This window comes from Gorilla gorilla, chromosome 10 (genome assembly GCF_029281585.2).
Source record: "Gorilla gorilla gorilla isolate KB3781 chromosome 10, NHGRI_mGorGor1-v2.1_pri, whole genome shotgun sequence".
In the NCBI taxonomy this organism is placed as follows: domain Eukaryota; kingdom Metazoa; phylum Chordata; class Mammalia; order Primates; family Hominidae; genus Gorilla; species Gorilla gorilla.
Window position 1 is genome coordinate 2,436,565 of NC_073234.2, and position 26,286 is coordinate 2,462,850.

Here is a 26,286-nt window from a genome sequence, read left to right on the forward strand (position 1 = left end):
TTTACACAGATTTCTCTATAAATATGGAAATAACTGCAGCGATATCTCTATAAACTTCGAAGTATCTCCACCGCCATCTGTATGAACATGGAAATATCTACACCGCTAACTGTATGAACATGGAAATATCTACACCGCTATCCGTATGAACATGGAAATATCTACACCGTTATCAGTATGAACATGGAAATATCTACACCGCTATCTGTATGAACATGGAAATATCTACACCACTATCTGTATGAACATGGCAATATCTACACCGCTATCTGTATGAACATGCAAATATCTACACAGCTATATGTATATCAATGGAAATATCTACATTGCTATCTCTATAAACATTGAAATAACTACACTGCTATTTGTATAAACATGGAAATATGCACACCGCCACCTGTACGAACATGGAAATATCTACACTGCCATCCGTACGAACATGGAAATATCTACTCCGCCATCTGTATGAACATGTAAATATCTACACCGCCATCTGTATGAACATGGAAATATCTACACCGCCATCTGTGTGAACATGGATATATCTACACCGCTAACTGTATGAACATGGAAATAACTACACCGCTATTTGTCTGAACATGGAAATATCTACACAGCTATCTGTATGAACATGGAAATATCTGCACCGCTATCTGTATGAACATGGAAACATCTACACAGCTATCTGTATATCAATGGAAATATCTACACTGCTATCTCTATAAACATGGGAATAACTACACTGCTATCTGTACAAACATGGAAATATCTACACCGCCATCTCTATGAACATGGAAATATCTACACCGCCATTTGTATGAACATGGAAATATCTACACCGCCATCTCTATGAACATGGAAATATCTACACCGCCATGTGTATGAACATGGAAATATCTACACCGCCATCTGTATGAACATGGAAATATCTTCACCGCCATCTGTATGAACATGGATATATCTACACCGGCATCAGGATGAACATGGAAATATCTACACCGCTATCTGCATGAACATGGAAATATCTACACCGCTAACTGTATGAACATGGAAATATCTACACTGCTATCTGTGTGAACATGGAAATATCTACACCGCTATCTGTATGAACATGCAAATATCTACACCGTTATGTGTATGAACATGGAAATATCTACACCGCTATCTGTATGAACATGGAAATATCTATACCGCTATCTGTATGAACATGCAAATATCTACAAACCTATCTGTATATCAATGGAATTATTTACCCTGCTATCTCTATAAACACGGAAATAACTACACAGCTATCTGTAAAAACAGGGGAATATCTACACCGCCACCTGTATGAACATGGAAATATCTACACTGCCATCGGTACGAACATGGAAATATCTACACCGCCATCTGTATGAACGTGTAAATATCTACACCGCCATATGTATGATCATGGAAATATCTACACCAATAACTGAATGAACTTGGAATTATCTACACTGCTATCTGTATAAAATTGAAATTATCTACACCACTATCTCTATAAACATGGAAATATCTACACTGCTATCTGTATAAACATGGAAATATCTACACCACTATCTGTATAAACATGGAAATATCTTCACCGCTATCTGTATAAACATGGAAATATCTACAACGCTGTCTCTATAAACTTGGAAATAACTACACCACTATCTCTATAAACATTCAAATATCTAGACCGCCATCTCTATAAACATGGAAATATCTACACCACCATCTGTATAAACATGAAAATATCAATACCGCTATCTGCATAAACATGGAAATATCTACCCAGCCATCTCTATGAACATGGAAATATCTACACCGCCATCTGTACGAACATGGAAATATCTACAACGCCATCTGTATGAACATGTAAATATCTACACCGCCATATGTATGAACATGGAAATATCTACACCGCTAACTGTATGAACATGGAAATATCTACACCGCTATCTGTATGAACATGGAAATATCTACACCGCTATGTGTATGAACATGCAAATATCTACAAAGCTATATGGATATCAATGGAAATATCCACATTGCTATCTCTATAAACATTGAAATAACTACACTGCTATCTGTATAAACATGGAAATATCTACACAGCTATCTGTAAAAACATGGGAATATCTACACCACCACCTGTATGAACATGGAAATATCTACATTGCCATCCGTACAAACATGGAAATATCTACACCGCCATCTGTATGACCATGTAAATATCTACACCGCCATCTGTATGAACATGGAAATATCTACACCACCATCTGTATGAACATGGAAATATCTACACCGCTAACTGTATGAACATGGAAATATCTACACCACTATCAGTATTAACATGGAAATATCTACACCGCTATCTGCATGAACATGCAAATATCTACACAGCTATCTGTATATCAATTGAAACATCTACACTGCTATCTCTATAAACATGGAAATAAATACTCTGCTATCTGTATAAACATGGAAATATCTATACCGCTATCTGTAGAAACATGGAAATATCTTCACCGCTATCTGTATAAACATGGAAATATCTACAACGCTGTCTCTATAAACTAGGAAATAACTACACCACTATCTCTATAAACATGGAAATATCTAGACCGCCATCTCTATAAACATGGAAATATCTACACCACCATCTGTATTAACATGGAAATATCTATACCGCTATCTGCATAAACATGGAAATATCTACAACGCCATCTCTATGAACATGGAAATATCTTCCCCGCCATCTGTACGAACATGGAAATATCTACAACGCCATCTGTATGAACATGTAAATATCTACACCACCATCTGTATGAACATGTAAATATCTACACCGCTAACTGTATGAACATGGAAATATCTACACCGCTATCTGTAGGAACATGGAAATATCTACACCGTTTTCAGTATGAACATGGAAATATCTACACCGCTATCTGTATGAACATGGAAATATCTACACCTCTATCTGTATGAACATGGCAATATCTACACCGCTATCTGTATGAACATGCAAATATCTACACAGCTATATGTATATCAATGGAAATATCTACATTGCTATCTCTATAAACATTGAAATAACTACACTGCTATTTGTATAAACATGGAAATATCTACACCGCCACCTGTACGAACATGGAAATATCTACACTGCAATCCGTACGAACATGGAAATATCTACACCGCCATCTGTATGAACATGTAAATATCTACACAGCTATCTGTATATCAATGGAAATATCTACACTGCTATCTCTATAAACATGGAAATAACTACACTCCTATCTGTACAAACATGGAAATATCTACACCGCCATCTCTATGAACATGGAAATATCTACACCGCCATCTGTACGAACATAGACATATCTACGCCGCCATCTGTATTAAGATGGAAATATCTACACTGCTATCTGTATAAACATGGAAATATCCGCACCGATATCTGTATAAACATGGAAATATCTACACCGCTATCTGTGTAAACATGGAAATGTCTACACCGCTATCTGTGTAAACATGGAAATATCTACACCGCCATCTGTGTAAACATGAAAATATCTAAACCGCCATCTCTAAAAACATGGAAATATCTACACCGCCATCTGTATGAACATGGAAATATCTACACCACCATCTCTATAAACGTAGAAATATCTACACCGCTATCTGTATGAACTTGGAAATATCTACACTGCTATCTGTATAAAATTGAAATTATCTACACAACTATCTCTATAAACATGGAAATATCTACACTGCTATCTGTATAAACATGGAAATGTCTACACCGCTATCTGTATAAACATGGAAATAACTTCACCGCTATCTGTATAAACATGGAAATATCTACAACGCTGTCTCTATAAACTCGGAAATAACTACACCACTATCTCTATAAACATGGAAATATCTACACCCCTATCTGTATGAACATGGAAATATCTACACCGCTATCTGTAAAACATGGAAATATCTACACCGCTATCTGTATGAACATGGAAATATCTACACCGCTATGTGTATGAACATGGAAATATCTACACCGCTATCTGTATGAACATGGAAATAACTACAACGCTATCTGTATGAACATGCAAATTTCTACACAGCTATCTGTATTTCAATGGAAATATCTACACTGCTATCTGTGTGAAGATGGAAATACCTACACCGCTATCTGTATGAACATGGAAATATCTACACCGCCATATGAATGAACATGGAAATATCTACACCGCTAACTGTATGAACATGGAAATATCTACACCGCCATCTGTATGAACATGGATATATCTACACCGGCATCTGGATGAACATGGAAATATCTACACCGCTATCTGCATGAACATGGAAATATCTACACCGCTAACTGTATGAACATGGAAATATCTACACTGCTATATGTGTGAACATGGAAATACCTACACCGCTATCTGTATGAACATGGAAATATCTACACCGTTATCTGTATGAACATGGAAATATCTACACCGCTATCTGTATGAACATGGAAATAACTACACCGCTATCTGTATGAACATGCAAATTTCTACACAGCTATCTGTATATCAATGGAAATATCTACAATGCTATCTCTATAAACATGGAAATAACTACACAGCTATCTGTAAAAACATGGGAATATCTACACCGCCACCTGTATGAACATGGAAATATCTACACTGCCATCCGTACGAACATGGAAATATCTACACTGCCATCTGTATGAACATGTAAATATCTACACCGCCATCTGTAAGAACATGGAAATATCAACACCGCTAACAGTATGAACATGGAAATATCTACAAGGCTATCTGTATGAACATGGAAATATCTACACCGTTATCTGTATGAACATGGAAATATCTACACCACTATCTGTATGAACAAGGAAATATCTACACGGCTGTCTGTACGAACATGGAAATATCTACACCGCTATCTGTATGAACATGCAAATATCTACACAGCTATCTTTATATCAATGGAAATATCTACACTGCTATCTCTATAAACATGGAAATAACTAAACTGCTATCTGTATAAACATGGAAATATCTACACCGCCACCTGTATGAACATGGAAATATCTACACTGCCATCCGTGCGAACATGGAAATATCTACACCGCCATCTGTATGAACATGTAAATATCTACACCGCCACCTGTAAGAAAATGGAAATATCTACACCGCTAATTGTATGAACATGGAAATAACTACAAAGCTATCTGTATGAACATGGAAATATCTACACAGCTATCTGTATGAACATGGAAATATCTGCACCGCTATCTGTATGAACATGGAAATATCTACACAGCTATCTGTATATAAATGGAAATATCTACCCTGCTATCTCTATAAACACGGAAATAACTACACAGCTATCTGTAAAAACAGGGGAATATCTACACTGCCACCTGTATGAACATGGAAATATCTACACTGCCATCCGTACAAACATGGAAATATCTACACCGCCATCTGTATGAAGATGTAAATATCTACACGGCCATGTGTATGAACATGGAAATATCTACACCGCCATCTGTATGAACATGGAAATATCTACACCGCTAACTGTATGAACATGGAAATATCTACACTGCTATCAGTATGAACATGGAAATATCTACAACGCCATGTGTATGAACATGGAAATATCTACACCGCCATCTCTATGAACATGGAAATATATACTCCGCCATCGGTATGAACATGGAAATATCTAAACCGCTCTCTATATAAACATGGAAATATCTACACCACCATCTCTATAAACATGTAAATATCTACACCAGCATCTGTATGAACATGGATATATCTACACCGGAATCTGGATGAACATGGAAATATCTACACCGCTATCAGCATGAACATGGAAATATCTACACCGCTAACTGTATGAACATGGAAATATCTACACCGCTATCTGTGAGAACATGGAAATATCTACACCGCTATCTGTATGAACATGCAAATATCTACACCGTTATCTGTATGATCATGGAAATATCTACACCGCTATGTGTATGAACATGGAAATATCTACACAGCTATCTGTATGAACAGGGAAATATCTACACCGCTATCTGTATAAACATGGAAATATCTACACCGCTATGTGTATGAACATGCAAATATCTACACAGCTATCTGTATATCAATGGAAATATCTACCCTGCTATCTCTATAAACACGGAAATAACTACACAGCTATCTGTAAAAACAGGGGAATATCTACACCACCACCTGAATGAACATGGAAATATCTACACTGCCATCAGTGCGAACATGGAAATATCTACACCGCCATCTGTATGAACATGTAAATATCTACAACGCCATCTGTATGAAAATGGAAATATCTACACCGATAACTGTATGAACATGGAAATAACTACACCGCTATCTGTATGAACATGGAAATATCTACACAGCTATCTGTATGAACATGGAAATATCTGCAACGCTATATGTATGAACATGGAAATATCTACACAGCTCTCTGTATATCAATGGAAATATCTACACTGCTATCTCTATAAACTTAGAAATAACTACACTCCTATCTGTACAAACATGGAAATATCTACACCTCCATATCTATGAACACGGAAATATCTACACCGCCATCTGTACGAACATAGACATATCTACACCGCCATCTGTATTAAGATGGAAATATCTACACTGCTATCTGCATAGACATGGAAATCTCTGCCCAACTATCTGTATAAACATGGAAATATCCGCACCGATATCTGTATAAACATGGAAATATCTACACCGCTATCTGCATAAACATGGAAATAACCACACCGCTATCTGTGTAAGCATGGAAATGTCTACACCGCTATCTGTGTAAACATGGAAATATCTACACCGCCATCTGTGTAAACATGAAAATATCTACACCGCCATCTCTAAAAACATGGAAATATCTACACCGCCATCTGTATGAACATGGAAATATCTACACCACCATCTCTATAAACGTGGAAATATCTACACCGCTATCTGTATGAACTTGGAAATATCTACACTGCCATCTGTATAAAATTGAAATTATCTACACAACTATCTCTATAAACATAGAAATATCTACACTGCTATCTGTATAAACATGGAAATATCTACACCGCTATCTGTATAAACTTGGAAATACCTTCACCGCTATCTGTATAAACATGGAAATATCTACAACGCTGTCTCTATAAACTCGGAAATAACTACACCACTATCTCTATAAACATGGAAATATCTAGACCGACATCTCTATAAACATGGAAATATCTACACCCCTATCTGTATGAACATGGAAATATCTACACCGCTATGTGTAAAACATGGAAATATCTACACTGCTATCTGTATGAACATGGAAATATCTACACCGCTATCTGTATGAACATGGAAATATCTACACCGTTATCTGTATGAACATGCAAATATCTACACAGCTATCTGTATATCAATGGAAATATCTGCACTGCTATCTCTATAAACATGGAAATATCTACATTGCTATCTGTATAAACATGGAAATATCAACACCGCCATCTCTATGAACATGGAAATATCTACACCGCCATTTGTATGAACACGGAAATATCTACACCGCCATCTGTATGAACATAGAAATATCTACACCGCCATTTGTATGAACATGGAAATATCTACACCGCCATCTGTATGAACATGGAAATATCTTCACCGCCATCTGTATGAACATGGATATATCTACACAGGCATCTGGATGAACATGGAAATATCTACACCGCTATGTGTATGAACATGGAAATATCTACACCGCTATCTGTATGAACATGGAAATAACTACACCGCTATCTGTATGAACATGCAAATTTCTACACAGCTATCTGTATATCAATGGAAATATCTACACTGCTATCTCTATAAACATGGAAATAACTACACAGCTCTGTGTAAAAACATGGGAATATCTACACCGCCACCTGTATAAACATGGAAATATCTACACTGCCATCCGTACGAACATGGAAATATCTACACCGCCATCTGTATGAACATGTAAATATCTACACCGCCATCTGTATGAACATGGAAATATCTACACCGCCATCTGTATGAACATGGAAATATCTACACCGCTAACTGTATGAACATGGAAATATCTACACCGCTATCAGTATTAACATGGAAATATCTACACCGCTATCTGTATGAGCATGCAAATATCTACACAGCTGTCTGTATATGAATGGAAATATCTACACTGCTATCTCTATAAACATGGAAATAACTACACTGCTATCTGTATAAACATGGAAATATCTACACCGCCATCTCTATGAACATTGAAATAGCTACACCGCCATTTGTATGAACATGGAAATATCTACATCGCCATCTCTATGAACTTGGAAATATCTACACCGCCATGTGTATGAACATGGAAATATCTACACCGCCATCTGTATGAACATGGAAATATCTTCACCGCCATCTGTATGAACATGGATATATCTACACCGGCATCTGGATGAACGTGGAAATATCTACACCGCTATCTGCATGAACCTGGAAATATCTACACAGCTATCTGCATATACATGGAAATATTTACACAGATTTCTCTAAAAATATGGAAATAACTGCAGCGATATCTCTATAAACTTCGAAGTATCTCCACCGCCATCTGTATGAACATGGAAATATCTACACCGCTAACTGTATGAACATGGAAATATCTACACCGCTATCTGTATGAACATGGAAATATCTACACCGTTATCAGTATGAACATGGAAATATCTACACCGCTATCTGTATGAACATGGAAATATCTACACCTCTATCTGTATGAACATGGCAATATCTACACCGCTATCTGTATGAACATGCAAATATCTACACAGCTATATGTATATCAATGGAAATATCTACATTGCTATCTCTATAAACATTGAAATAACTACACTGCTATTTGTATAAACATGGAAATATGTACACCGCCACCTGTACGAACATGGAAATATCTACACTGCCATCCGTACGAACATGGAAATATCTACACCGCCATCTGTATGAACATGTAAATATCTACACCGCCATCTGTATGAACATGGAAATATCTACACCGCCGTCTGTGTGAACATGGATATATCTACACCGCTAACTGTATGAACATGGAAATAACTACACCGCTATCTGTCTGAACATGGAAATATCTACACAGCTATCTGTATGAACATGGAAATATCTGCACCGCTATCTGTATGAAAATGGAAACATCTACACAGCTATCTGTATATCAATGGAAATATCTACACTGCTATCTCTATAAACATGGGAATAACTACACTGCTATCTGTACAAACATGGAAATATCTACACCGTCATCTCTATGAACATGGAAATATCTACACCGCCATTTGTATGAACATGGAAATATCTACACCGCCATCTCTATGAACATGGAAATATCTACACCGCCATGTGTATGAACATGGAAATATCTACACCGCCATCTGTATGAACATGGAAATATCTTCACCGCCATCTGTATGAACATGGATATATCTACACCGGCATCAGGATGAACATGGAAATATCTACACCGCTATCTGCATGAACATGGAAATATCTACACCGCTAACTGTATGAACATGGAAATATCTACACCGCTATCTGTGTGAACATGGAAATATCTACACCGCTATCTGTATGGACATGCAAATATCTACACCGTTATGTGTATGAACATGGAAATATCTTCACCGCTATGTGTATGAACATGGAAATATCTACACCGCTATCTGTATGAACATGGAAATACCTATACCGCTATCTGTATGAACATGCAAATATCTACAAACCTATCTGTATATCAATGGAATTATTTACCCTGCTATCTCTATAAACACGGAAATAACTACACAGCTATCTGTAAAAACAGGGGAATATCTACACCGCCACCTGTATGAACATGGAAATATCTACACTGCCATCCGTACGAACATGGAAATATCTACACCGCCATCTGTATGAACATGTAAATATCTACACCGCCATATGTATGAACATGGAAATATCTACACCGCTAACTGAATGAACTTGGAATTATCTACACTGCTATCTGTATAAAATTGAAATTATCTACACCACTATCTCTATAAACATGGAAATATCTACACTGCTATCTGTATAAACATGGAAATATCTACACCACTATCTGTATAAACATGGAAATATCTTCACCGCTATCTGTATAAACATGGAAATATCTACAACGCTGTCTCTATAAACTTGGAAATAACTACACCACTATCTCTATAAACATTCAAATATCTAGACCGCCATCTCTATAAACATGGAAATATCTACACCACCATCTGTATAAAGATGAAAATATCAATACCGCTATCTGGATAAACATGGAAATATCTACCCCGCCATCTCTATGAACATGGAAATATATACACCGCCATCTGTACGAACATGGAAATATCTACAACGCCATCTGTATGAACATGTAAATATCTACACCGCCATATGTATGAACATGGAAATATCTACACCGCTAACTGTATGAACATGGAAATATCTACACCGCTATCTGTATGAACATGGAAATATCTACCCCGTTATCTGTATGAACATGGAAATATCTACACCGCTATGGTATGAACATGCAAATATCTACAAAGCTATATGGATATCAATGGAAATATCCACATTGCTATCTCTATAAACATTGAAATAACTACACTGCTATCTGTATAAACATGGAAATATCTACACAGCTATCTGTAAAAACATGGGAATATCTACACCAACACCTGTATGAACATGGAAATATCTACATTGCCATCCGTACAAACATGGAAATATCTACACCGCCATCTGTATGACCATGTAAATATCTACACCGCCATCTGTATGAACATGGAAATATCTACACCACCATCTGTATGAACATGGAAATATCTACACCGCTAACTGTATGAACATGGAAATATCTACACCGCTATCAGTATTAACATGGAAATATCTACACCGCTATCTGCATGAACATGCAAATATCTACACAGCTATCTGTATATCAATTGAAACATCTACACTGCTATCTCTATAAACATGGAAATAAATACTCTGCTATCTGTATAAACATGGAAATATCTATACCGCTATCTGTAGAAACATGGAAATATCTTCACCGCTATCTGTATAAACATGGAAATATCAACAACGCTGTCTCTATAAACTTTGAAATAACTACACCACTATCTCTATAAACATGGAAATATCTAGACCGCCATCTCTATAAACTTGGAAATATCTACACCACCATCTGTATTAACATGGAAATATCTATACCGCTATCTGCATAAACATGGAAATATCTACAACGCCATCTCTATGAACATGGAAATATCTTCCCCGCCATCTGTACGAACATGGAAATATCTACAACGCCATCTGTATGAACATGTAAATATCTACACCGCCATCTGTATGAACATGTAAATATCTACACCGCTAACTGTATGAACATGGAAATATCTACACCGCTATCTGTAGGAACATGGAAATATCTACACCGTTTTCAGTATGAACATGGAAATATCTACACCGCTATCTGTATGAACATGGAAATATCTACACCTCTATCTGTATGAACATGGCAATATCTACACCGCTATCTGTATGAACATGCAAATATCTACACAGCTATATGTATATCAATGGAAATATCTACATTGCTATCTCTATAAACATTGAAATAACTACACTGCTATGTGTATAAACATGGAAATATCTACACCGCCACCTGTACGAACATGGAAATATCTACACTGCAATCCGTACGAACATGGAAATATCTACACCGCCATCTGTATGAACATGTAAATATCTACACAGCTATCTGTATATCAATGGAAATATCTACACTGCCATCTCTATAAACATGGAAATAACTACACTCCTATCTGTACAAACATGGAAATATCTACACCGCCATCAGTACGAACATAGACATATCTACGCCGCCATCTGTATTAAGATGGAAATATCTACACTGCTATCTGTATAAACATGGAAATATCCGCACCGCCACCTGTATGAACATGGAAATATCTACACTGCCATCCGTGCGAACATGGAAATATCTACACCGCCATCTGTATGAACATGTAAATATCTACACCGCCATCTGTAAGAAAATGGAAATATCTACACCGCTAACTGTATGAACATGGAAATAACTACAAAGCTATCTGTATGAACATGGAAATATCTACACAGCTATCTGTATGAACATGGAAATATCTGCACCGCTATCTGTATGAACATGGAAATATCTACACAGCTATCTGTATATAAATGGAAATATCTACCCTGCTATCTCTATAAACACGGAAATAACTACACAGCTATCTGTAAAAACAGGGGAATATCTACACTGCCACCTGTATGAACATGGAAATATCTACACTGCCATCCGTACAAACATGGAAATATCTACACCGCCATCTGTATGAAGATGTAAATATCTACACGGCCATGTGTATGAACATGGAAATATCTACACCGCCATCTGTATGAACATGGAAATATCTACACCGCTAACTGTATGAACATGGAAATATCTACACCGCTATCAGTATGAACATGGAAATATCTACACCGCTATCTGTATGAAAATGCAAATATCTACGCAGCTATCTGTATATCAATGGAAATATCTACACTGCTATCTCTATAAACATGGAAATATCTACACTGCTATCTGTATAAACATGGAAATATCTACACCGCCATCTCTATGAATATGGAAATATCTACACCGCCATTTTTTTGAACATGGAAATATCTACAGCGCCATCTCTATGAACATGGATATACCTACACCGCCGTTTGTATGAACATGGAAATATCTACACCGCCATCTGTATGAACATGGAAATATCTTCACCGCCATCTGTATGAACTTGGATATATCTACACCGGCATCTGGATGAACATGGAAATATCTACACCGCTATCTGCATGAACATGGAAATATCTACACAACTATCTGCATATACTTGGAAATATCTACACAGATTTCTCTATAAATTTGGAAATAACTACAGCGCTATCTCTATAAACTTCGAAATATCTACACCGCCATCCCTATCAACATGCAAATATCTACACCGCCATCTGTACGAACATAGACATATCTAAACTGCCATCTGTATTAAGATGGAAATATCTACACCGCTATCTGTATAAACATGGAAATATCTGCCCTACTATCCGTACAAACATGGAAATATCCGCACCGCTATCTGTATAAACATGGAAATATCTACACCGCTATCTGCATAAACGTGGAAATATACACACCGCTATCTGTGTAAACATGGAAATGTCTACAACGCTATCTGTGTAAACATGGAAGTATCTCCACCGCCATCTGTGTAAACATGAAAATATCTACACCGCCATCTCTAAAAACATGGAAATATCTACACCGCCATCTGTATGAACATGGAAATATCTACACCGCCATCTCTATAAACGTGGAAATATCTACACCGCTACCTGTATGAACTTGGAATTATCTACACTGCTATCTGTATAAAATTGAAATTATCTACACCACTATCTCTATAAACATGGAAATATCTACACTGCTATCTGTATAAACATGGAAATATCTATACCGCTATCTGTATAAACATAGAAATAACTTCACCGCTATCTGTATAAACATGGAAATATCTACAACGCTGTCTCTATAAACTTGGAAATAACTACACCACTATCTCTATAAACATGGAAATATCTAGACCGCCATCTCTATAAACATGGAAATATCTACACCACCATCTGTATAAACATGGAAATATCTATACCGCTATCTGCATAAACATGGAAATATCTACAACGCCATCTCTATGAACATGGAAATATCTACACCGCCATCTGTATGAACATGGAAATATCTACAACGCCATCTGTATGAACATGTAAATATCTACACCGCCAACTGTATGAACATGGAAATATCTACACCGCTATCTGTATGAACATGGAAATATCTACACTGCTATCTGTATGAACATGGAAATATCTACACCGTTATCAGTATGAACATGGAAATATCTACACCGCAATCTGTATGTACATGGAAATATCTACACCTCTATCTGTATGAACATGGCAATATCTACACTGCTATCTGTATGAACATGCAAATATCTACACAGCTATATGTATATCAATGGAAATATCTACATTGCTATCTCCATAAACATTGAAATAACTACACTGCTATTTGTATAAACATGGAAATATCTACACCGCCACCTGTACGAACATGGAAATATCTACACTGCCATCCGTACGAACATGGAAATATCTACACCGCCATCTGTATGAACATGTAAATATCTACACAGCTATCTGTATATCAATGGAAATATCTACACCGCCATCTCTATGAACATGGAAATATCTACACCGCCATTTGTATGAACATGGAAATATCTACACCGCCACCTGTACGAACATGGAAATATCTACACCGCCATCTCTATGAACATGGAAATATCTACACCGCCATTTGTATGAACATGGAAATATCTACACCGCCATCTCTAAGATCATTGAAATATCTACACCGCCATCTGTATGAACATGGAAATATCTACACCGCCATCTGTATGAACATGGAAATATCTTCACCGCCATCTGTGTGAACATGGATATATCTACACCGTCATCTGGATGAACTTGGAAATATCTACACCGCTCTCAGCATGAACATGGAAATATCTACGCAGCTATCTGCATATACATGGAAATATCTACACAGATTTCTCTATAAATATGGAAATAACTACAGCGCTATCTCTATAAACTTCGAAATGTCTACACCGCCGTCTGAATGAACATGGAAATATCTACAACGCCATCTGTACGAACATGGACATATCTACACCGCCATCTGTATTAAGATGGAAATATCTACACCGCTATCTGTATAAACATGGAAATATCTGCCCAACTCTCTGTATAAACATGGAAATATCCGCATCGCTATCTGTATAAACATGGAAATATCTACACCGCTATCTGCATAAACATTTAAATATCCACACCGCTATCTGTGTAAACATGGAAATGTCTACACCGCTATCTGTGTAAACACGGAAATATCTACACCGCCATCTGTGTAAACATGAAAATATCTACACCGCCATCTCTATAAACATGGAAATATCTACACCGCCATCTGTATCAACATGGAAATATCTACACCGCCATCTCTATAAACGTGGAAATATCTACAGCGCTATCTGTAGGAACTAGGAAATATCTACACTGCTATCTGTATAAAATTGGAATTATCTACACCACTATCTCTATAAACATGGAAATATCTACACAGCTCTCTGTATAAACATGGAAATATCTACACCGCTATCTGTATAAACATGGAAATATCTTCACCGCTATCTGCATAAACATGGAAATAACTACAACGATGTCTCTATAAACTTGGAAATAACTACACCACTATCTCTATAAACTTGGAAATATCTACACCACCATCTGTATAAACATGGAAATATCTATAACGCTATCTGCATAAACATGGAAATATCTACAGCGCCATTTCTATAAACATGGAAATATCTACACCGCCATCTGTACGAACATGGAAATATCTACACCACCACCTGTATGAACATGTAAATATCTACACCGCCATCTGTATGAACATGGAAATATCTACACCGCTAACTGTAAGAACATGGAAATATCTACACCGACATCTGTATGAACATGGAAATATCTACACCGTTATCTGTATGAACATGGAAATATCTACACCGCTATCTGTATCAACATGGAAATATCTACACCTCTATCTGTATCAACATGGAAATATCTACACCGCTATCTGAATGAACATGCAAATATCTACACAGCTATCTGTATAACAATAGAAATATCTACACTGCTATCTCTATAAACATGGAAATAACTACACTGCTATCTGTATAAACATGGAAATATCTACACCGCCACCTGTATGAACATGGAAATATCTACACTGCCATCCGTACGAACATGGAAATAACTACACCGCCATCTGTATGATCATGGAAATATCTACACCGCCATCTGTATGAACATGGAAATATCTACACCGCTAACTGTAAGAACATGGAAATACCTACACCGCTATCTGTGTGAACATGGAAATATCTACACCGCTATCTGTATGAACATGGAAATATCTACACCGCTATCTGTATGAACATGGAAATATCTACACCGCTATCTGTATGAACATGCAAATAACTATACAGCTATCTGTATATAAATGGAAATATCTACACTGCTATCTCTATAAACTTGGAAATAACTACACTGCTATCTATATAAACATGGAAATATCTACACCGCCATCTCTATGAACATGGAAATATCTACACCGCCATTTGTACGAAGATGGAATTATCTACACCGCCATCTCTATGAACATGGAAATATCTACACTGCCATTTGTATGAACATGGAAATATCTACACCGCCATCTGTAAGAACATGGAAATGTCTACACAGACATCTGTATGAACATGGATATATCTACACCGGCATCTGTATGAACATGGAAATACCTACAAAGCTATCTGCATGAACATGGAAATATCTACAGAGATATCTGCATATACATGGAGATATCTACACAGATATCTCTATAAATATGGAAATAACTACAGCGCTATCTCTATAAACTTCGAAATACCTACACCGCCATCTGTATGAACATGGAAATATCTACAGCGCCATCTGTACGAACATGGACATATCTACACCGCCATCTGTATTAAGATGGAAATATCTACACCGCTATCTGTATAAACATGGAAATATCTGCACCACTATCTGTATAAACATGGAAATAACCGCACCGCTATCTGTATAAACATGGAAATATCTACACCGCTATCTGCATAAACATGGAAATATCCACACTGCTATCTGTGTAAACATGGAAATGTCTACACCGCTATTTGTTTAAACATGGAAATATCTACACCGCCATCTGTGTAAACATGAAAATATCTACACTGCCATCTCTATAAACATGGAAATATCTACACCGCCATCTGTATGAACATGGAAATACCTACACCGCCATCTCTAAAAACGTGGAAATATCTACACCGCTATCGGTATGCACTTAGAAATATCTACACTGCTATCTGTATAAAATTGGAATTATCTACACCACTATCTCTATAAACTTGGAAATATCTACACCGCTATCTGTATGAACATGGAAATATCTACACCGCTATCTGTATAAACATGGAAATATCTTCACCGCTATCTGTATAAACATGGAAATATCTACAACTCTGTCTCTATAAACTTCGAAATAACTACACCACTATCTCTATAAACATGGAAATATCTAGACTGCCATCCCTATAAACATGGAAATATCTACACCACCATCTGTAAAAACATGGAAACATCTATACCTCTATCTGCATAAACATGGAAATATCTACACCGCCATCTCTATGAACATGGAAATATCTACAACGCTAACTGTATGAACTTGGAAATATCTGCACCGCTATCTGTATGAACATGGAAATAACTACACCGTTATCTGTATGAACATGGAAATATCTACACCACTATCTGTATGAACATGGAAATATCTACACCGCTATCTGTATGAACATGGAAATATATACACCGCTATCTGTATGAACATGCAAATATCTATACAGCTATCTGTATATCAATGGAAATATTTACACTGCTATCTCTATAAACATGGAAATAACTACACTGCTATCTGAATAAACATGGAAATATCTTCACCACCATCTCTATGAACAGGGAAATACCTACACCGCCATTTGTATGAACATGGAAATATCTACAACGCCATCTCTATGAACATGGAAATATCTACACCGCCATTTGTATGAACATGGAAATATCTACACCGCCATCTGTATGAACATGGAAATATCTTCACCGCCATCTGTATGAACATGGATATATCTACACAGGCATCTGGATGAACATGGAAATATCTACACTGCTATCTGCATGAACATGGAAATATCTACACACCTATCTGCATATACATGGAAATGTCTACACAGATTTCTCTATAAATATGGAAATAACTACAGCGCTATCTCTATAAACTTCGAAATATCTACACCGCCATCTGTATGAACATGGAAATATCTACACCGCCATCTCTATGAACATGGAAATATCTACATTGCCATTTGTATGAACATGGAAATAAGTACACCGCCATCTGTATGAACATGGAAATATCTACACCGCCATCTGTAGGAACATGGACATATCTACACCGCCATCTGTATTAAGATGGAAATATCTACACCGCTATCTGTATAAACATGGAAATATCGGCACCACTATCTGTATAAACAAGGAAATAACCGCACCGCTATCTGTATAAACATGGAAATATCTACACCACTATCTGCATAAACATGGAAATATCCACACTGCTATCTGTGTAAACATGGAAATGTCTACACCGCTATCTGTGTAAACATGGAAATATCTACACCACCATCTGTGTAAACATGAAAATATGTACACCTTCATCTCTATAAACATGGAAATATCTTCACTGCTATCTGTATAAACATGGAAATATCTACAACGCTCTCTCTATAAACTTGGAAATAACTACACCACTATCTCTGTAAACATGGAAACATCTAGACCGCCATCTCTATAAACATGGAAATATCTACACCACCATCTGCATAAACATGGAAATATCTATACCGCTATCTGCATAAACATGGAAATATCTACACCGCCATCTCTATGAACATGGAAATATCTACACCGCCATATGTACGAACATGGAAATATCTATACCGCCATCTGTATGAACATGTAAATATCTACACCGCCATCTGTATGAACATGGAAATATCTACACCGCTAACTGTATGAACATGGAAATATCTACACTGCTATCTGTATGAACATGGAAATATCTACACCGTTATCTGTATGAACATGGAAATATCTACACCGCTATCTGTACGAACATGGAAATATCTGCACCGCTATCAGTATGAACATGCAAATATCTACACAGCTATCTGTATATCAATGAAAATATCTACACAGCTGTCTCTATAAACATGGAAATAACTACACTGCTATCTGTATAAACATGGAAATATCTACACCGCCACCTGTATGAACATGGAAATATCTACACTGCCATCCGTACGAACATGGAAATATCTACACCGCCATCTGTATGAACATGTAAATATCTACACCGCCATCTGTATGAACATGGAAATATCTACACTGCTAACTGTATGAACATGGAAATATCTACACTGCTATTGGTATGAACATGGAAATATCTACACCGCTATCTGTATGAACATGGGAATATCTACACCGCTATCTGCATGAACATGGAAATACCTACACAGCTATCTGAATATACACGGAAATATCTACACAGATTTCTCTGTAAATATGGAAATAACTACAGCGCTATCTCTATAAACTTCGAAATATCTACACCACCATCTGTATGAACATGCAAATATCTACACCGCCATCTGTACAAACATGGACATATCTACACCGCCATCTGTATTAAGATGGAAATATCTACACCGCTATCTGTATAAACATGGAAATATCTGCCAAACTATCTGTATAAACATGGAAATATCCGCACCGCTCTCTGTATAAACATGGAAATATCTACACTGCTATCTCCATAAACATGGAAATATCCACACCGCTATCTGTGTAAACATGGAAGTGCCTACACCGCTATCTGTGTAAACATGAAAATATCTAAACCGCCATCTGTGAAAACATGAAAATACCTACACCGCCATCCCTATAAACAAGGAAATATTTACACCACCATCTGTATGAACATGTAAATATCTACACCGCCATCTCTATAAACATGGAAATATCTACACCGCTATCTGTACGAACATGCAAATATCTACACAGCTATCTGTATACCAATGGAAATATCTACACTGCTATCTCTATAAACATGGAAATATCTACACCGCCACCTGTATGAACATGCAAATATCTACACTGCCATCCATACGAACATGGAAATGTCTACACCGCCATCTGTATGAACATGTAAATATCTACACCGCCCTCTGTATGAACATGGAAATATCTACACGGCTAACTGTATGAACATGGAAATATGTGCACCGCCATCTGTACGAACATGGAAATATCTACACCGCCATTTGTACGTACATGGAAATATCTACACCGCCATCTCTATGAACATGGAAATATCTACACCGCCATTTGTATGAACATGGAAATATCTACACCGCCATCTGTATGAACATGGAAATATCTTCACTCCCATCTGTATGAACACGGATATATCTACACCGGCATCTGGATGAACATGGAAATATCTACACCGCTATCTGTATGAACATGCAAATATCTGCGCAACTATCTTTATAAACATGGAAATATCCGCACCACTATCTGTATAAACACGGAAATATCTACACCGCTATCTGTATGAACATGCAAATATCTACACTGCTATCTGTATATGAATGGAAATATCTACACTGCTATCTCTATAAACATGGAAATAACTACACTGCTATCTGTATAAACAAGGAAATATCTACACCGCCACCTGTATGAACATGGAAATATCTACACCGCTAACTGTAAGAACATGGAAATACCTACACCGCTATCTGTATGAACATGGAAATATCTACACCGCTATCTGTATAAACATGGAAATATCTACAAAGCTCTCTGTATGAACAAGGAAATATCTACACCGCTATCTGTATGAACATGGAAATATCTACACCGCTATCTCTATGAACATGCAAATATCTACACCGACATCTGGATGAACATGGAAATATCTACACCGCTATCGGCATGAACATGGAAATATCTACACAGCTATCTGCATATACATGGAAATATCTACACAGATTTCTCTATAAATATGGAAATAACTACAGCGCTATCTCTATAAACTTCGAAATATCTACACCGCCATCTGTATGAACATGGAAATATCTACACCGCCATCTCTATGAACATGGAAATATCTACATTGCCATTTGTATGAACATGGAAATAAGTACACCGCCATCTGTATGAACATGGAAATATCTACACCGCCATCTGTAGGAACATGGACATATCTACACCGCCATCTGTATTAAGATGGAAATATCTGCACCGCTATCTGTATAAACATGGAAATATCGGCACCACTATCTGTATAAACAAGGAAATAACCGCACCGCTATCTGTATAAACATGGAAATATCTACACCACTATCTGCATAAACATGGAAATATCCACACTGCTATCTGTGTAAACATGGAAATGTCTACACCGCTATCTGTGTAAACATGGAAATATCTACACCACCATCTGTGTAAACATGAAAATATGTACACCTTCATCTCTATAAACATGGAAATATCTTCACTGCTATCTGTATAAACATGGAAATATCTACAACGCTCTCTCTATAAACTTGGAAATAACTACACCACTATCTCTGTAAACATGGAAACATCTAGACCGCCATCTCTATAAACATGGAAATATCTACACCACCATCTGCATAAACATGGAAATATCTATACCGCTATCTGCATAAACATGGAAATATCTACACCGCCATCTCTATGAACATGGAAATATCTACACCGCCATATGTACGAACATGGAAATATCTATACCGCCATCTGTATGAACATGTAAATATCTACACCGCCATCTGTATGAACATGGAAATATCTACACCGCTAACTGTATGAACATGGAAATATCTACACTGCTATCTGTATGAACATGGAAATATCTACACCGTTATCTGTATGAACATGGAAATATCTACACCGCTATCTGTACGAACATGGAAATATCTGCACCGCTATCAGTATGAACATGCAAATATCTACACAGCTATCTGTATATCAATGAAAATATCTACACAGCTGTCTCTATAAACATGGAAATAACTACACTGCTATCTGTATAAACATGGAAATATCTACACCGCCACCTGTATGAACATGGAAATATCTACACTGCCATCCGTACGAACATGGAAATATCTACACCGCCATCTGTATGAACATGTAAATATCTACACCGCCATCTGTATGAACATGGAAATATCTACACTGCTAACTGTATGAACATGGAAATATCTACACTGCTATTGGTATGAACATGGAAATATCTACACCGCTATCTGTATGAACATGGGAATATCTACACCGCTATCTGCATGAACATGGAAATACCTACACAGCTATCTGAATATACACGGAAATATCTACACAGATTTCTCTGTAAATATGGAAATAACTACAGCGCTATCTCTATAAACTTCGAAATATCTACACCACCATCTGTATGAACATGCAAATATCTACACCGCCATCTGTACAAACATGGACATATCTACACCGCCATCTGTATTAAGATGGAAATATCTACACCGCTATCTGTATAAACATGGAAATATCTGCCAAACTATCTGTATAAACATGGAAATATCCGCACCGCTCTCTGTATAAACATGGAAATATCTACACTGCTATCTCCATAAACATGGAAATATCCACACCGCTATCTGTGTAAACATGGAAGTGCCTACACCGCTATCTGTGTAAACATGAAAATATCTAAACCGCCATCTGTGAAAACATGAAAATACCTACACCGCCATCCCTATAAACAAGGAAATATTTACACCACCATCTGTATGAACATGTAAATATCTACACCGCCATCTCTATAAACATGGAAATATCTACACCGCTATCTGTACGAACATGCAAATATCTACACAGCTATCTGTATACCAATGGAAATATCTACACTGCTATCTCTATAAACATGGAAATATCTACACCGCCACCTGTATGAACATGCAAATATCTACACTGCCATCCATACGAACATGGAAATGTCTACACCGCCATCTGTATGAACATGTAAATATCTACACCGCCCTCTGTATGAACATGGAAATATCTACACGGCTAACTGTATGAACATGGAAATATGTGCACCGCCATCTGTACGAACATGGAAATATCTACACCGCCATTTGTACGTACATGGAAATATCTACACCGCCATCTCTATGAACATGGAAATATCTACACCGCCATTTGTATGAACATGGAAATATCTACACCGCCATCTGTATGAACATGGAAATATCTTCACTCCCATCTGTATGAACACGGATATATCTACACCGGCATCTGGATGAACATGGAAATATCTACACCGCTATCTGTATGAACATGCAAATATCTGCCCAACTATCTTTATAAACATGGAAATATCCGCACCACTATCTGTATAAACACGGAAATATCTACACCGCTATCTGTATGAACATGCAAATATCTACACTGCTATCTGTATATGAATGGAAATATCTACACTGCTATCTCTATAAACATGGAAATAACTACACTGCTATCTGTATAAACAAGGAAATATCTACACCGCCACCTGTATGAACATGGAAATATCTACACCGCTAACTGTAAGAACATGGAAATACCTACACCGCTATCTGTATGAACATGGAAATATCTACACCGCTATCTGTATAAACATGGAAATATCTACAAAGCTCTCTGTATGAACAAGGAAATATCTACACCGCTATCTGTATGAACATGGAAATATCTACACCGCTATCTCTATGAACATGCAAATATCTACACCGACATCTGGATGAACATGGAAATATCTACACCGCTATCGGCATGAACATGGAAATATCTACACAGCTATCTGCATATACATGGAAATATCTACACAGATTTCTCTATAAATATGGAAATAACTACAGCGTTATCTCTATAAACTTCGAAATATCAACACCGCCATCTGTATGAACATGGAAATATCTACACCGCCATCTGTACGAACATGTACATATCTAAAACGCCATCTGTAATAAGATGGAAATATCTACACCGCTATCTGTATAAACATGGAAATATCTCCACCACTATCTGTATAAACATGGAAATAACCGCACCGCTATCTGTATAAACATGGAAATATCTACACCGCTATCTGCATAAACATGGAAATATCCACACCGCTATCTGTGTAAACATGGAAATGTCTACACCACTATCTGTGTAAACATGGAAATATCTACACCGCCATCTGTGTAAACATGAAAATATCTACACCGCCATCTCTATAAACATGGAAATATCTACACCGCCATCTCTACGAACATGGAAATAATCTACACCGCTATCTGTATGAACATGGAAATATCTACACCGCTATGTGTATGAACATGCAAATATCTACACAGCTATCTGTATATCAATCGAAATATCTACACTGCTATCTCTATAAACATGGAAATATCTACACTGCTATCTGTATAAACATTGAAATATCTACACCGCCATTTGTATGAACATGGAAATATCTACGCCCCTAACTGTATGAACATGGAAATATCTACACCGCTATCTGTATGAACATGGAAATATCTACACCGTTATCTGTATGAACATGGAAATATCTACACCGATATCTGTATGAACATGGAATTATCTACACAGCTATCTGTATAAACATGGAAATATATACACCGCCACCTGTATGAACATGGAAATATCTGCTCTGCCATCCGTACGAACATGGAAATATTTACACCGCCATCTTTATGAACATGGAAATATCTACACTGCCATCTCTATAAACATGGAAATATCTACACCGCCGTCTGTATAAACATGGAAATATCTATACCGCTATCTGCGTAAACATGGAAATATCTACACCGCCATCTCTATGAACATGGAAACATCTACAACGACATCTGTACGAACATGGAAATATCTATACCGCCATCTGTATGAACATGTAAATATCTACACCGCCATCTGTATGAACATGGAAATATCTACACCACTATCTGTATGAACATGGAAATATCTGCACCGTTATCTGTATGAACATGGAAATATATACACCGCTATCTGTATGAACATGGAAATATCTACACCGCTATCTGTACAACCATGGAAATATCTACACCGCTATCTGTATGAGCATGCAAATATCTACACAGCTATCTGTATATCAATGGCAATATCTACACTGCTATCTCTATAAACATGGAAATAACTACATTGCTATCTGTATAAATATGGAAATATCTACACCGCCATCTCTATGAACATGGAAATATCTACACCGCCATCTTTAAGAACATCGAAATATCTACACCGCTAAATATATGAACATGGAAATGTCTACACCGCTATTGGTATGAACATGGAAATATCTACACCGCTATCTGTATGAACATGGAAATAACTACACCGCCATCTGTATGAACATTTAAATATCTACACCGCCATCTGTATGAACATGGAAATATCTAAACCGCTAACTGTATGAACATGGAAATATGTACACCGCTATCTGTATGAACATGGAAATATCTACACCGCTATCTGTATGAACATGGAAATATCTACACCGCTATCTGTATGAACATGGAAATATCTACACCGCTATCTGTATGAACATGGAAATATCTACACCGCTATCTGTATATCAATGGAAATATCTACACTGCTATCTTTATAAACATGGAAATAACTACACTGCTATCTGTATCAACATGGAAATATCTACACCGCCATCTCTATGAACATGGAAATATCTACACAGCCATCTGTATGAACATGGAAATATCTTCACCGCCCTCTGTATGAACATGGATGAATCTACACCGGCATCTGGATGAACATGGAAATAACTACACCGCTATCTGCATGAACATGGAAATATCTAAACAGGTATCTGCATATACATGGAAATATCTACACAGATTTCTATATAAATATAGAAGTAACTACAGCGCTATCTCTATAAACTTCGAAATATCTACACCGCCATCTGCATAAACATGGAAATATCTACAACATCATCCGTATAAAAATGGAAATATCTATACGGCTATCTGTATAAACATGGAAATATCTGCACCACTATCTGTATTAACATGGAAATATCCGCACTGCTTTCTGTATAAACATGGAAATATCTACACCGCTATCTGCATAAACATGGAAATATCCACACCGCTATCTG